The sequence below is a fragment of the Melopsittacus undulatus genome, chromosome 2 (genome assembly GCF_012275295.1).
Source record: "Melopsittacus undulatus isolate bMelUnd1 chromosome 2, bMelUnd1.mat.Z, whole genome shotgun sequence".
NCBI classification, from domain to species: Eukaryota; Metazoa; Chordata; class Aves; order Psittaciformes; family Psittaculidae; genus Melopsittacus; species Melopsittacus undulatus.
The window spans coordinates 27160591-27177972 of record NC_047528.1 but is presented as its reverse complement, the minus strand read 5'-3'; the positions used below and the strand labels follow the sequence as shown (position 1 = coordinate 27177972).

Here is a 17382-nt window from a genome sequence, read left to right as displayed (position 1 = left end):
TTCATCTGTAAATTTATTTTATGAGGTGTTTAAACCTCAAGAAAACTGAAAAGCATAATATTAATGCCTGGCTTACCTCTACTAAAGTCAATGGGAACTTTGCATTTGATTTTAATGGTAGCCTATGTCCTCTAATTATGAAAGTGGCAACGATGATATGCACAAAACCACAAAGAGAATTTTCTGTTTTATCATATCCTATTCTGTTTGCAGATGCATAAGCAAAATACAATGCGGTTTGTTCTTGAATTAAACAATTTGGTGCTTGGACCCAATCCTGAAACCTGTCACTGCTTTAGGTGTTTTGTGTCTCAAAAGATCATGGACTGCTCATTCTCTGTGTGGCTCATGAAAGTAACAAGGTAGGAAATCCAGCCAGATTTTCAAAAGGCTTTTGAAAATTACACTTTTGGTTTTGGTCTTGTATCTGCCTTATGGTATGAGTAACAGAAGAATTTGATGAAGCCGTTTTCTTCCTAATTGACTTGTGTTTTTTTTTCATGTGACCAATTTTGACAAGGTTCCTGGAAATGCATACAATATCTGCAGTGCATATGTACATGTTTTCCCTTAAGGATTGCTGAAGTGTAGTGGAAAGTTTCCATGACGCTATTGTAATTCCAGGCATCATTTTCGTATCATGTTAGTGAGAGTGAGTGAGAGTACACTGCAACAAAAAATGACTCCCAGAATTCAGCTTTTTTTTCTGCTAGTGTAACAAGCACAGCAGCCTGAACAGGCTAGATCTGGTAAGTAACCTGCAGTAGTAAATAATGCTAGACAAAAATTCCCACAAGCTTCTTGTTGAGTCTGCTTCAGAGCTATTACTCATTAGTGGCTGAAATGCTGGCCTTGCTTCACATTGTCAATGCTTGTGAAAGATTTAAATATTGTGTTGGTAACTGGATCCAGTAGTGTGCTGTGGGCAAGAGCTCATCGGAAGTGTTTGGATGCAGCTGTGCTCCACTGGCAAATGCTACTTTTGCGGGGTGAAAATGCTGTCCATGGGGTGCATCAGCTCCACTGAAGCCCCAGGGAGCTGAGATGGGGGGCTGCTGCATGGTCCCGTGGCTCTCACCAGCCACCCCTCACTTCTTTGATGGGCTGATAGACCACCAGTGTGGTGGAAAATAACAAAGTGAGTAAAGTTACTTTAGGAGTAAATTCTGGTTCCATCACTCCAAGTCTCCCTCAGCTCCAGCATAACCAGCTCACCTTGTCCATGTAGTGGGCTAGTAGCTCTCTGATTTCCCCCCTGTGCCTCCTACCAGGCTGATGGAGGATCAGGCCTTTTAGTCACCCTTCCCAAGCCTCCTGAGTCCTCAGGCTGCTGCCCCTTTAGGCTTACCCAGCCCCAAGGCTTCCTGATTTACAGGTGGCTGCTTTTTTTGAGGTATCCTGGTGTTCGGGCAGCCAGGAGTCCAGCAGCCCTGGGGTTTGTGCTGTCCAATGATGCAATTGCTTTGGGAGTAAGCTGGAAATATTGTATGCTGGCTTTCTCAAAAAACCCAGTGTGTCATAAATTCTCCCTCAGAAAAAAAAAAAAGAAATAAAAAGAAAAAAGCAATTATTAGGATTTATTGCTGGCCTAACACAAAATTTGTCTGTGCTGAAATTACTTTGGGAAAAGTTAGTTAGAAGAGAACCTGTAGAGAACATTCCAGATGGCTGCTGTAGTCCTTAGTTAATCTTTATCATCTAGATGTGAACAGAGATCTCTGCAGTATAGAGAAATAAATAACATCTGGAAATTATATCTTTATGGGAGACTGAGCCTTCCTAGATATAGGTTGGCTGGACAGCATTCAGGGACATCCAGTCTAGGTCATGTTTTGTCTAGAGAGGTTGAACCAGATGACCCTTGAGGTCCCTTCTAACCTGGGATTCTATGAAGTAGGGACCTGTTTCTCAGGGTATCCATAAACATGGTAGATGAAATACCTCTTCACCAAATAATTTCTCAACCAGTCCTATTTTAGACATAGTTTTGATGAGCACCATGGCTTCTGTGGAAGAATAAGAACAAAAGAAACACTGAAACAAGTACTCACAAGTCTACTGTGTTCACGTTAAGTAGAAGAATGAATAGAAGCAGGACTGCAGGACTGATTTTGAAAAGGAATATTTTGATAAACTACATGAATTAATTACTGAAGTAATCCAGACTAAGGACAGAAGGAGTCGAAATATTGAGGAGGTGTGGAGTTTTTAAAATTTTTCATGTGAAAACTGCCTAGAACTTATATCCTAAGCAAAATTAAAAATAGTCAGGAAAGGCGCCATATCTAATTCAATGGGTAATCATCCCAGGAAAGATGTTAATAGGTAGTGCAAGGACAGAGTTGTGTCTCAGCAAAGAAGGTTGTGTTTCAGAAGGCAGGGTATGTAGGAATAAAGGAAATAAATGAAACCAGCTTGATAGAAATACCAAACAGTTTTTCCTCTAGAAAAAAATGTGGGAAAGAGAAAGGCTCCCGTGCTGTGAAGATGAACTATAATCTGTGTTGGATAAACTGGTGGTGGTATATCACCAGGGCAGTCTGGATGCTTACTGTGAGTATGGGAATGGCAGATAACCAGCGGATGGGGGAGCAAAGCTCAGGACACTTAGTGGGCTCCACTCAGTGGAGTGGGATGTTGACCCAGAATTCAGGCAGAACGTGTGTATGAAACTATATGTGTGAATGTCTCATGAGGAGGAAAGGGACATGTGACAAAAGCACAGTTTCTCTGGGTAGGAGGGGAGGAGAGACTTGCATGGACAAAAGCAGGCCTGTTCGTTTGACCTCTGGGGTGCAAAGCTTTGAAACAGTTCTTGAAGGAAAGAAATTTCTATACAGTAAATAGGAAAAAAAAAATGAAAAAAGCAAGAAAAAAACCCCAAAGCCCTTGAACATGGTGCACAAATCATTGATTCATTGATTTACTGGAAGAGTAACATCTTTTAAAATCTAACCTTTCTGGATCTCACTGAAGAGTTTGCTGTGGTACAGCAGCATATTTGATATGTCCTCAGAAAATATTTTTCTCTGAGAAGGAGAAGACAAACAGGGAAGTAGGGCAGATATAAAGAGGCTTAGAGTAGTGAAACAGCCATTCTCTGGTCAAGTTCACCAGCTAGTTTGGGGCAGGTAGCTATGCTTTTTTTCTTCATGGACTGACAATACACCCTGTGCAGTCTGCAGTCATGTGCAGACACCGAAGACATGCACAGCATAGATTCTCTCTTATCAGAGTTTAAAATATATGACATTTTGGTTGAAAGTATATGTTTTTAGATGGAAAACCGTAAATATAATTCTGGTGTTTGGGGTAGGATTGTAAAGTGGCAACTCAGAGAAACGGAAGCAGTGTAGAAGGGAAAAAAAGACAATGTGAAAAATAGAAATACAAAAATATGCAACACTCAGGAACCTTCTTACTTCCTCTGTGCAGAGGAACTCTTGTGGTTCTGGATCTATATCAAGTTTGGGGGTCAAACTCCTGTATAGCATTAACCTTTCCTAAAGGGAAGGAGGGGGTGATGTACACATCCTCTGCTGCTCCATGGTCTGGGTAGGGAGACTGCCCAGCAAAGCGCACAGTGAGCTTTCCTCAAGTGTGGTGAGTGCAGCAAGTACTTGTGGCTGTGTTCAGATCTGTCCCATAGACAGTACAGACAGATGGGTTGGTCCACAGCAGTACACTTCTTAGTGGTGCCCCTGTGTGTGCTCCCCTTGCACACCAGGGACTTCCAGCACTCACCAGCCTTTAGGGCTCTGAAGAAATGGGCATACTTTCCCAGTTGCAAACTTGAGCCTTCCAGATCTCTTCAGGTCAATATAGGGTAAGTGGTACATCCTTGTGGGATAAGTGCTTGTGCACCGAGAAGTGGCTGCTTAGACCAAAGCAGTTACTGAACCCTAGGAATAACCCTCTGACTTGGCTGCAAAGGACTGAAGTTGGAAGAAGAGGAATTTCTCTTAGAGTGGTGCTCCCCAAAGGCCAGTGCTGTGTATAGTATTGTTTAACTTACTCATCAATGACTTGGATGAAGGGATAGAGTGCCTCCTCAGCAAGTTTGCCGATGATACAAAACTGGGACGAGTGGCTGATCCCCTGCAGTGCTTTGCTGTTATTCAGAGGGATCTAGATGGGCAGAGAGGAATCTTCTGAAATTCAATAAAGGCAGGTGCCGGGTCCTGTGCTTGTTCAGCCTAGAGAAAATAGTAGAGAGGAGAGAAAAAGAGCAGAGAAGATGAGAGGAGAGGAGGCAAAGCTCAGGGTGAATCTGATCAATGTATAGAATTATCTGATGGGAGGGTGTCCAGATGGGGCCAGACTCTTCTCAGTGGTACCAGGGGGTAGGGCAAGAGGTAATGGGCATAAACTAAAACACAAGAAGCTCCACCTGAACATGAGGAAGAACTTCGCTGTGAGGGTGCCTGAGCATTGGAGTAGATTGTCCAGAGAGCTTGTGGAGGCTCCTTCCCTGGAGATATTCAAGAGCTGTCTGGACACGATCCTGAATAAATGTGCTCTAGGTGACCTTGCTTGAGCAGGGAGGTTGGACTAAATGACCCCTGGTTGTCCCTTCCAACTTCAACCATTCTGTGAATCTGTGGTCCTGTGAGAGAGGTGACAGAAAAGTACATGCTGATAAAGTCCCTTACAAACACTAAAATTATGTGGGTAAGACAAAAAAAAAAGCTTAATACAAAAGAGAGAAGAAAAGGACATCATAGTCTTTTTGGGGAAGAAAGTACTCTTTGAAGTACACAATCAACTAAAGCTGGAGGTAGCTGGTTACAGGAGGAAGAAAAGCTACACATGCAAAACTAGCGAGAAAATTAAACCGTGGTATGATATATTGTTGTTTCTTGTTTCGTGTGGATCAGTTTAAAGTAATGCTTTACTCTGATGCTGGATATCATTTCTGCAGAGCCCAGTGCTATCCTCAGGGAGGTCAGCTTAAGCCAGAAGGCATTTGAGGAGGAGCTTTTTGGTGATAGCACAGTTTGGCAGCTAAGGGAGTTTAGATCAGCTGGGACTGGTCATAGGGCATATGTTGTTTGATGGGATAAGGGATAGGAGCATATCTATGGGAAAGGATGCTGGTAACACATTACCAGAAGTGATGAGAGAGCTTAAAAACACTGTAGCTGCAGTGCTTGTGTTTAAACCAGTTTCCTAGTAGCTGCCTACTAAGAAGTGGGATGGATCTGTGCAATGATGCATATCTAATGGTTAGGCGAGCAAGGCTTAAAAGCTTGAAGTTAAGAATGTCCTAGGTGAAATAAAAAGAATGGGACATGGAAGTAATCCCAACATCAAGGTTATTCCATGCCATGTGAGTTCAATAAGTGGAGTTGAGAGAGCAGAAAAATTCTGCCAAATTTGGCCAAATTCAGAGCTCTCATCTTTGTGCAGAGGCTTCTTTGAATCCCAGGCTGTGTCTGTCCTGTGCATGTATTTTATTCACCATGTATGGCGTTAAAAACTGGAAAGACTACTTAAGGGTAAGCAGTAACCTGACCTCAAAACTCAAGCTGACCTTTACTCTGATAAGACAAGCAGTGCTATCACTTTGGGATGAGAAGGGTCTTTTCGCTGGCTTATAGCACAGTTGTCAGTCAATTGTTGATAATGACATACTCAAGGAAACACTCCTTGAGCTAAGTGGAGCAGCTAGAAAACCTTTTTCAGTAAATCTCCTCAGGCTCTGGCAGTAAAAAGTAGGAACATATCTGCAAAAGCATCTTTTCTACATTTTTCTATCCTTTTTAGCTAGCTCAAACCTTGTGGAGAAGGCCAAGCTATCATAGGCTGGGGGATTTTATCAGTCTTTCTGCTTCCAGCCTGCTTCTGTGCTCAGCAAAGTACTTATCCTGCGCTGAGGTACCACTCTGAAGCTGCTGGGATGTAGCTGGGCTCCTTATGAAGTCATTGCTTTGTTACAGAAGATAAATCAAACTTGTGATAAGGTTCCAGCTTTTGATAGTTGCAATCATATATGATAAGCAAGGACTTTATAAACAGAAGTATGTACAACCAGAGGTGGGACTGAAGTTTTGATGAACTTCACAAGAAATATGTTTAAAGAAAACCTCCAGATCTAAACTATCCGTTGAAAATCTATTAAAGTGCCTTAGTTTACAGCAATGTATTCCCTTTTCATGTGTTTGCATTTACCAAAATAAATAAATCTTTGTAAATCAGTCACTTAACTATAATAATAAAGCAATGTTATGTTCTTTTCACAGATGGGAGAACTGAAGGAACGGAGTTGTGAAGCCATGTATCTGCTCAAAGACATAAAGAAGACCAGTGACAAATCCAGAAACAGAAACCAAGTCTCCTGAGTTGAAGCCTAATGCCACTAAATATTGTGATCAACAAGACAGTTTGCCTTCTGATGTTAGTGAAGTATGCCAAACAATACCTATACATTAATAACTGACCCAAGGGGAGCACATTTGAATCTGTATGTTTTCCTATGGTCTTCTAAATAATTCAAAGGAACTGTTTGAATTCTAATTCTGAATTGAATTTCTAATACTGTTTTCTTTATAAGTGAGCATTTTTTTCCACAAATATTTCTTTGCAAGTCATGTTTAAAACATAAAGGTCTCAAAATCTGGTTTCTTAAAATTACCACAACTGAATGTCCAAAAATATCCTAGAGTAGCTTCAATAATTCATATTTCTGGATATTTAGAGTCCAACTGTAGGCTTTTCTTCAGGGTCCTGAGCACGTACTTTTCCATTTGCCATTATAGAAGATGGCGGATAGTTGGCATCTCAGAAAGAGGAAATAAATTTGCGTGTTCCTAGTGAGGATGTTCTTAGCATTGGAAATCACTTTTGGAAATACTGCTGTAGATGTGTTGAAAGCATCAAAATCTCAAGCCTGGCTTCAGTTTAGCTGGAGGGGAGGCTATGCCAAGAGACCCAGGCAACAGAGGTGCTATGAATATGGAAACCCATTATGGAGCCTAATGCTGCTTGGTATATTGAAGAGTATTTGTCACAGTTTTGGCAAAGGTACAACTTGCTTTCTGTCTCTCCTAGCAATGTCCTCCTATACTGAGTCAGGAACATGTGCACAATACTTGTCTTTGAGATGCTAATCTTTTGGGGTGTTAAGCACCAATAATTGCATTAGCAGCTGGTTTTACTTGCACTTGATGGTTTGAAGCAGCACAGCAGCTTTTTGTGTAAGATAGGGAGGGTTTTAAATCAGATCGGAGAACTAGTACTTTTGCAAGATACTCCTTATAGCACCTTTACAGTTTCCAAGTCTTTATTTGCAATAGTTCGCCTGGACACAGGTGCTGGCCATGCTCTGAGAACATGTCAGGTTAGCTACAATCAAACCTATAAAGTATCTGCAATTCATCCATGCTTCTCCCACCAGCAGGTGTCATTCTGGAAAAAGGAAAATATTGTAAATTCCTGAACTGGAGAATTTGGCTGTGACAAAGAAGAAAAAAATATGTTTGCTTAAAATACAGCTTTTGAAGGATACTCACCGCCCATGACTATAAAATCAGTGATATTCATCAGTCTGTATGGTGGCCTTTTGGCATTAGTTCCCCTGAATGAAACACAGAATTAAGATGTTGAATTCAGATCTCATTTACTTCAAGGTGAACTTGAAGTAATCCTATTGAAGCAACTGAAATCAGTAGAATTGCTTAGGATTTAGGCTAAAGTAACCAAAAGTAGTATTTCATTTTCTATTCCATAAATAAGCCTCAAGCAGAAAATAATAATGTAATCATTTTAATATCTATTGTAACATTTATGTTTTCCTTCAAGTGTCCATCTGGGTATTAGCTGCAGCCTCTTTTAATATGAAGAGACTCTTTCTGGTGTTTCATAATCAAAGTGAGAAAACTATGGCTGAATTATAAAGAACCAAGATCCTGCTGGTTCATTGCTGAGGGTTCCTGGTCTACCAAGTCTAGTCTTTTGGCGGTGAAAAGCAAAATTACTGTGAAATCCATGCAGAGGGTGTCTTGCCCATCCTATATCCTACTGGATATTTTCTTCCACAAGCCTAGTTTTCTATCCCCCAGCATTACCTTAAGCTCAATTGATTGTTTTTAAACAAAGGCAAGCAGAAGTGTGTATTCTTAGTTATTGCCTTGCATACAACATTAATGCAACAGCTTTCACTCTCTTAGAAATACTTCACCTGATACATCTTAGCACTGTATCTACTTTTCTTGTACCTTCAATGCAGTCATCTTCAGTTGACTAGCCCAGCCAGGCTTATCTTTTCCTCAGCCATTTCTAGAAATGCTATCACAAAGTATTATTTGCTACTCTGATAACAATGCTCCACCAAAAACTCTTCTTGGAATCAAAGGGAAATTTGCTTGAGGAAAACTATGAGAACAAGCTCTAAGGCTTGGCTGCGAGAAGCACCTTGAAGTGGGAATTGATTCTACATTTTTAGAATTTGTAATCACAACAAAGTGATGTAAAATTATTGGCCTGTAGTCAGACATAACTTTATCAGGACATCATTTAACTACCGATGTCACAACGCTTTTCTTGTGACCCATATCAAGCTATTGGTTGCTGAATGAGAAAAAACAGTATATACATTTAGAATTAATAACTTTACTCTAGAATAGCTAAAAGCTGTAGTCTTGGGTTTGCATGAAGCCTTTTCTGATTTTTTGAGTAGTTAACTTTGGAAATGTAGCAGTAATCTAAAATTTGAAATTAGGAAGTATAAAAGTATTGTGAATGTGACCAGTTCATTATGTGCTTTATTTCTATAGGACCTACGTAGCAAGTGGTGATGATCTCTGAGACATTTTATGCAGTAAGGTATGAGATTAGGCAAAATTATTTCTTTGGAGTTTTTACAATTTTTCTCATGCTTTTAGTTAAGTGAAATCATATAAAAATTTGTTTAGTCTTTTTCGGTTTTCAGTGTTAGTGTTTTATTAATTTTAGAAGAAATGCATGTGTCTAAACACAGATCTATGTCATTTCAGAGCCCCTGGGTATCCCACCTGGCTTCTCACTGCTAGTTTGAAGGTGTGAGTCTCCTGTAAGTTCCACATCATCTCTTCCAGCCCTGCATGCTCCAGGGTATTTCAGCAGACATAAAGTACCTTCTTTTAGGCATTTGAATTTCTCCTTTAGATAAGTGATGTAAAAGATAATATGCTTCTACAAATGCTTAACAAAATTAAAGATAGCACAGCTGTGAAGGTAATTGCGTCTGAGGTGTTTTATTTAAGTTTAACAGGACATAGAGGCAGGAAAGTAATTTTGTATCTAACAAGTACAGATTTACTGTGTTCAGTGGGATGCTATCAAGAATCTGTTTTGAATTATGGTGTCTGAACTGAATCTATGCGTGAGCTGGGAGCTGCTTTTGCTGAGGGTATACACTACGAAAGGTCCTGGACAGAAATCTGGGGCTTTTCATTAGGAACATATCAGTCTGATGTTCAAAACTGTTGAGAGTCTGGCAAAAGTAAGCTTAATTCCTCAGTTTCAGTCATGATGCAACAAACTAATTTCGCTGAAGAAAGCAGTATTTTCAGGTACTAGGGAACTGAGATAGACGTAATTAGAGAAATGCTTGCATTAATTACACAGGCAATTAGAAACCTATGTTAATCAAGCCCTCTTTTGATGGTCTACTGAATCAGAGGGAAGTTAAAAACCTTGAATATATTAGGTAGTGTAGTTATATATGAATTGTAAATGTGACGTTGAGAAGTACTGAACTGTTTTTCTATAAAAAGAACAATTTTCTCTATATAATGTATAACAATTATAAATACATAACTCATCTTCAAAATGAAATTAAACCTATTAAAAGATAGAACATTCTGGATAAAATTCACCATGGGCATTAATTCGGGTTGTACAGATAGAGAACACTTTCCCATGAGGTTTTTTTAATCAGTCACTAGCATTACGAGCGATAGGAATTTGGACTACTTTTGTAGAAGTTTAGAAAACGAAGTTGTTACAGCAAAAGGCGTGAAGTTGGGTCCCTTAAAAAGCAATCATGAAATCTGATTTAATGGTGCACCGTAGTAATTTTATCATTTCTAAATGAACCAGAACTGTTTTCATGTAGTCTTTTTTTTGTTTTCTTTAAAGTCTTTATCAAGCTTCTTCAGGACCAACCCCAAGGCGTGGCTGCAGTGGTGGTTTGAAACAAGAAACAGATACCTTCTTGTCATTCATTTCACTGATCACTGGGAATCTGAGCCGGAATGAAGGTGGAGGAAGGCTCCTACAGAGAACTGGGAATGGTTTGTCCCTTAAGAAGGGTATAATGGCATTTTTAATGTTTTTACTAAATACCAGGGCATGTGATAAAAGTTTATGGACTGGGAATGAATTGGAAGATTGTGAAATTGGAAAGAATGTGCATTATGGCAAGCCTCAAAGAGCTACAACCTAAGCACCCTGACATTTGCGACCAAGCCCAGAGAATATCTCTTGAGTTATTGGAACCATCTCAGATGACTGTTATTTTTGATATGACTTACCAGGCCCCAGTAAGCTCCCCCAGCCAGAGTGGGTAAAGTTCCTCTTATTAATGTTAGTTCAGGAGACTGAAGCGCACCCTGGTCAGTGAAAGATGTAGTTTATGGAATTAGCTACAGAATTCAGATTGAAAATAAAAAATGCAGCATGAGTTTGTCCCTGAGAGGTGGTGCGTGGTTCAAAAAATGCTGTTCAAAAGATAATGTACTTGTATCTAAACTCTGCTACCTGCAAACTCTGCTATCTGCAACATAAAGGTTTACGGTTTATGTGTATTAAATATCTATACAGTGAAACATGAAATGTATAATTAAGATAATGACTGTAAGTATAGAACTATGCAAATATTATCTAAATCGTATGTGTAAATGCTGTTTAATTTCCAGAGATTACAGAAAATATTCAAAAAGTTTATAGTCTTTCTACCCTCACTAGTTTTTAGTATAATTGCAGTTTTAGAGCTAATCTGTCTATTCATTTTTTAATATTTGCAGTTGTGTTACATTTTACTGAGAAACAATTCAGTTTGGGGAAACTGTTGCACTTTATCCTGTGTTTTGTGTCATTTGAACAAGAAGTCCCTGAGCATTTGTCCCAAATACCAACATTTTTACTCCATTGGCAGCTATGTATTTGTGGTCACCCTTCAGCAATGTAGGTAAAGAATGTATACAGTAGCAGTGCCTCTTCCAGGCAGGACCAAGGAGGAAAACTGGATGTGGTCAACCCACACATAATTTTCTCTTCTTGGTGGAGGTCTCATGCAGACAGCACTTTAATGACACCTCTTGTTTCTGAATAAGATGAAGGTAAGAGATAGAAACCATTTGGAAGCCATTGTTTATGTTCCCTGGAACGGGCTAAAAAGAACAGCTCTTCTGAGACACAGCTTTACACAGAACATACATGGAGCTGTGTCATTATTAATTCTGAAAACGAGTTTACAATGGGTAGGTGAAATATTTAGTTAATATTTAAATATTTTGATTTATTATAGCTTATACGTGAATTTTAGATTTCTACTGCACGTAACACTTCCAGTTTAAATAACCAGTTTCGTTAGGAGCTTTAGTGATACAAATTAATAACAAAAGGCAGTTAATACAGAGTGCAGTTACGAGACCAAAATACATGTGGTTTAAATTTAAAGAATTAAATGTTAGCATTTCCCTATAGGGAAAGGTTATTTGGGCAGTGGTGTACTGACATTATCACCACCCACAGAGAAAGGGACCTGTTGATCCTCTTGGTTAAGCTGAAGTTCAGAAAAAAAGAATATATGTCTAGAGGGTTTTCTTGGTGTAAGTGAATCACACAGGAAAAATGCTGATACCCAGAGTCATCATCATGACCTTCTTTGATGCTTAGAAAGAGAAATAAGCATGTGATATTTTTGTCACGTTAGATGGTTTAGGTTACTCACTAGGTAAAATTGGTCTTGGTTATTAATATAGTGGAAAGTTAAATGATGACCATGGATATATGATAATAAGTGCTGTTGTAAATTAGACAGAATTGGTTTTCTGTGACCATGAGGAATGATAATCCTATGTGTTAACCATTGGGCTGAACGGCTGCCTGGAAAATAAATGTGGAAGTGGATAAAATAAGGATAGAAGTATGTTTAGGTAGGTCTTTCTTCAAAGCTTCCTTCAGGAAGGTGTTTCTGGACACTACCCTACTGCTTCTGACAAATCATGTCTGTTAAGGTAAAGGTAAGCAAACAGCATTCATTTAGCAGTAAATAGTGCTATCTGTATCTCTGGATTTCTATTTAAGAAAAAGCTTATAAGGATTTTATTGTATCTAGCTGGAAACAAATCTATTAAAAATAACAATTGCTAATTGCCACTATTTAATGTTAGTTTAATCTGACAACTCTGGAATGGCTTTGCCTATTATTCCTGGAAGAAACTACATAAAATAGGGTGGGTTTGTGTAGTTTCATAGCAGACATGAAACTGCACGGAAAATCCAGGTCTCAGCATCACTGCACATAAGCAAAGCTTGTCTGTGACCCTCAGTCTGACAGCTTGAACATGGGCTGAGCTAAACCCCAGGCTACCAGTACTCTGCACTTTGTCTTTTGAAACTTTCTGGGTGAGATGCAGTTTCAAAAAGAGAAGTCAAAATACAGTGGTTTACAATCAGTTTTGCTTTGTTTGAAGCTAAAACTCAAAGCAAAACTCCTGGGGTATACAACTGTACGAAGCAAAACATAAGAAGGTTAACACAAAAACCCTGCGAACTGAACAAGCTAGTTTCACTCAGCTCTTGCAATAACCCCTTTTTACAAGTTCACTTTTAAATTGTATGTGTGTGAGATGTCAAAAATGAGTTGGTTTCACTGCACCAACAGAGGAACACCACAGCTCTAAAACATCACCCTCCATCCAAGCAAGGTGTCACTCTCCATCTCAGCTGACACTTGAGACATCTGCCAAGAGATGAAATTTTCTCAGTCTTAGGCTGGTTACATTCAGCTTTCATTTGTCTGGAAAACAAGGGACTTGAGAGGTCAGTCCTGGCCCATGGTGTGGTTTATAGTTGTATCCAGCTCTGAACTAATTATTTAAATCTCTACATGGCAAGAGTCACCCCACGTCTGCAAGGTTATCCAAGCATTCATGTGTTTTAAGTTCAAAGCCCGGTATTTCAGAGATGCTGAACACCTGCTGCTCTTCTGAGCTGGTATGGGAGCTGCAGGTGCTCATGCCCTTTGAAGATCAGACCCCTCCTCCCGAGGTACTCTTATTTACAGTGAAGCGACAAACAACCGTCTGCTGTGCTTTCACAAAGTTTAGTATAACTGGCTTGAAGCAAACCTATGAACTTGCAGTAAGACAGAGCTACTTTTGGCAGTCACTGCTGAGCGTGTATGAATGAGTTCAGACTGGTCAGGGCTCCTTTGTTTGCTGGGCAGCTGATCCATTTTCATTCCCCCAGAACACTGAGGGGCTGAATTCCTGAGCTTCCAGAATTACCACTGAAGGAGAAGCAAGACCTGAGCAGCAGTGGGGCTAAGGGAGTCAGCTTCTAGATGTAGATCTCAGGCTTTGGCAACTTTGCTGAGAAGAGCTAGCGTGATGTTCAGGAAAAAAATCCATCATCAGATAATCAGTGATCTTGTGTGATGTGTATAAATTTTGCTTATTCATATGTCAAATTTTCATGGTGAACTGGTACCTAGGAAAGTGCAGAGTGCAAGAGGAATGGCTGAGTTTGAAGGTTTAAGGGTATCTTGATATACAGCTCAAAGACTGAGTTACACAAGGATTATTGTGAGTGGAATTTACAATATAATAGCTCATGTCTACACAAAAGTGAATTTTATATGGTGTGAACATATGTAACTGAAAAAAATATTGGGCTGCTGGTGGAACACAAATATTGTGTGACTCTGAATTGTGCTTGGTATTTTAAACCACGAGAGTTTCAGATTTGAGTCATAGTAACTTGTAAGTAGGAGATATATATATATAGGCATATATAGCACGCAAACTATAGGCAAGGCTTCTGCCTGGGGTTAATTTCCTCTCAAATTGCAGATTTGGTTCTCTGTTATTGTAGGTCATTATAGCCTCAATGAACAGTCAGATTAGATGCTTCCAAAATTTGAGAAGAAACCTGAACCAGAAACCTTTACAATCTTCTATTTTCTTCTCTGTTTGGCCACTTTGATTTTCAGAACCCATGGCTCCATCAAACCATGTTACACCTTTCTTACATCTCTGCTTCTCTATGGTGCTTCCTGCATGGAGCTGGCCTCGGAATTTATCCAACCTCTAATTGACCTCATCAGAGCCCTCAGCAGTATCTAATCCTTCAGTAGAGACAGAAACTTTGTTAGCACTGCTCAAAGAGCACCTTTAACCCAAGATCCTTATTGGAAAACTCCTCCAGTCAGAGCAAAAGCTGGAGAAGATGGCACACGAGTGCCTGCTAGCAGCCCCAGAGGCATGTGTGGGAAAATGTTTTCTTTTTTCCCTTTTAATTCAGCACTTTGACTTAAAACATGCATTTGGCCAAGCTAAGAGTGACTTGTTGAACAGAAGATTGTAAGGTGGAATTAGAGGCTCTGCTTAAGAGAAAATCTGCTTCAGTCTAGAGAACAATGCCACCACAAAATAAAATGAACTTTAAAAGTAATGAGGTTTTCCACTATTAACTTAATAGCAGCAAACCACATGTTCTAAACAATGGTTGTTTCTTTTTTTCTCCTTTTTTTGTATAAGGACTCATTTTTAGTAACAAACCCCAGACTATTAGCTCTGCCGTTTTGCCACTGCTGGAGGAAAACATGGGCTCTTGCTGAGTTGTAGGGTGAATATCTCAGAGATACTTGAATCTGCCACCAATAAAAAGGCCTCTAAATTGCTAGCATGGAGGAACCAGTTCAAGGTAGAGGAAATGGAAAAAATGGGAAAAAGAAGAAACATTGCTTTGGATCTTTAGCACTTTCTGTTATTTTTTAGATTATATTTCTTCTGGGCTCCCAAAATCTTCAGTAACAAACAAGTTTTCTTTTAAAAAGTATTAAGTTATCAAAACATTTGCCAGTTCCTAATATTAAATCCTAGCAGTCAGCAATGTTTAAGTTCAGCCATATCATTTTGCTGAGTAAGTCATGCTAAAACTTAGTTTTCCCCTCAGAATGATCTTTCCAAATGAGATTGATATTGTGAGGAAAAAAGAAAAAAAGAAGGATGCCTTCATCATGAGGAATTATGGAATTAATTTTCTTTATACACTCTGTTTGCATAAGACATTTTTGTTAACTCTTAATAAAAATACCATTCAGCTGCTACTTTCATTGTTTTTATCCTGGGACCAATACAACATTGTCATTATTGGATATAAAGTGCTGTAAAAACAAATCTAATTTGTTAAGTTTATTTTGATAAGAAATAAATACAAAGGTAGTGCATAGTTTGTACAGTGCTGCTATCATAGGACTCCTGGGTATAATTTATATAAAGAAAATAAAAAAGCATACATAACTTTCTAGTTGATTTCCTTTAACAGGGCTAATTGAAAACAGTTTCTGTTATTTAAAAGTAATTTATTTTAAATATACTTTTTAAAACAAAGTTCTTATTGATATCCATTTTAAGTATAATATTATCTCAGTGTGGGATACAAGTAAAAGGTCAGATCTTGTAGGAGTATTTTCTGTATGACTCAGTTCTGATCATAGATAAACTTATTGGTGAAACAAAATTAGTTAACCTTTTCAGTACCAAAAGCTTGTTTTAACAGCCCACCATGGTTTCTTTCACAAATGCATAACTTCAAAGCTCATAGTTTTGCTCTGAAACATGACAAAGAGAGTGCTAATTTCCCTTTTCTCTATCTGATAAAAGGCAAAGGCTGGTGATTCTAATGTGAAATTAGACTCGTTGAGATGTGGTATGTAGACACAGTAAGCCAGACATTATTAATTTTTAGTCAAGAGCTGTTGTACACAGTGGTACAGCAACAAAAGCAATTTTTTACTTCAATTATGCTTAAATCTGTGGACATTGTTAAAGGACATTTCTTGTTCAGTAGCGTAACACGTATGGATCTGATTACTGGAGCACTGAAAGGCGCTGTATGAACAAAATGGCTGTACATGGCATATCTCTAGGAACCAGTCTCTTTCCATATTGCTTGATAGGTTGTTCCAATTCCTGTCTGGTTAACTGGTTTGCAACATTTCTCAGAAGTCCCTTCAGCTCTGTTTCCTTTGTTTCCATTGCAGCAGCACTGAGAATTCAATGACTTGGGTTGCTTCAATACATGCAGTCACACTCAACACCAGTAACTGCCCTTCTTTCTCAAAGCCAGATCCGGAATGATTCAAGGTTTTAATGGATTTCAGATCTGGGACCACACTCATCTGAGAAAACCTCTCTCAGATGTTAATGAACTGAAGCTGTCTTCATGGCATTTGCACAATCTCACCTCTATCAGAATGATTTAATGTGGTAGCTAGGGGACAGTTTGACTCATGGTGGGTTTTGCCTGCAAACTCACTCCTGCCATCTTTACTCATTTTGCACAGTATTTACTCTCACTGTCTTGTGTGAAGCGGTTGTGCTGCAAAGGATTAAAAGTGGTGAAGTCTTTCTCCAAATAGCACCCAGAGAGCTACATTTCAGACATTACCTGCTGGAGAACTCTCGGGACACGGATACTGATGATGTTTCTCATTCAGTGAAGTAAGTGCATTAAAAATATCCAAGGGTGAAGAGATCTAGAAATCTGGTTTTGAAGGTCAAAGCACACGCAGCGCTAGCTGAGCTGGAGGAACACACTGGTTCTGCAGAGCAGAAAGTTAAAACAGAAGTCTGTAAGTCATGTCCCAAGCTGAACTCAAAAGAGCTTGGGGTGGAAATTTTGTCAGCCCTCGTCATATGCAGTAAAATATTTGTCTCATGCTGGCAGAGGCAATGAGCTTTTTTTGCTTCTATAATTTACAAAATATGAGCAAGTAGGTAGTTAAGGCATTACAATTCTTCCATGAATGGAATAATTTTGCATGGAGTTTCTAAGCAGAAAAATAACTGGTGCATGGGGAATTACTTTGTCACTCTCACAAAATATAATTTCATCCAAACAGGCAAAATGATGCAATCATCTGGGCAGATAATGCAGCACACTCTGCATACATGGGCAGTGAAGATAGCCTTTTATTCCATGAACTAGAGATGATTGCTCTGGAAAATTTGCTGGGTCACTTTTAATTATTGAAAGAGCAAATTCATGGTTTCTTTGTGGTTGAGCCACACGGTATAGTATTTTCTTTTTTGTTCTTTTTAAATTTAGATGGGTTATTAATACTTCCTGGCAGTGGTTATGAGAGGAGATGACTGAGAATTTGGTAGG

General features: G+C 39.1%; 1 long non-coding RNA gene across 2 annotated transcripts; it reads left to right on the top strand.

Moving 5' to 3' along the window:
* Positions 1-222: 222 nt before the first annotated feature.
* Positions 223-12491, top strand: LOC115946273 (uncharacterized). 2 transcript variants are annotated; one of them, XR_004080367.1, is made up of 5 exons: positions 223-362; positions 6243-6396; positions 8775-8823; positions 8994-9049; positions 10120-12491. It is a non-coding gene; the product is annotated as an uncharacterized lncRNA (long non-coding RNA). The 2 variants fall into 2 exon arrangements; XR_004080366.1 differs by having other exon boundaries at positions 6243-6405.
* Positions 12492-17382: the final 4891 nt, after the last annotated feature.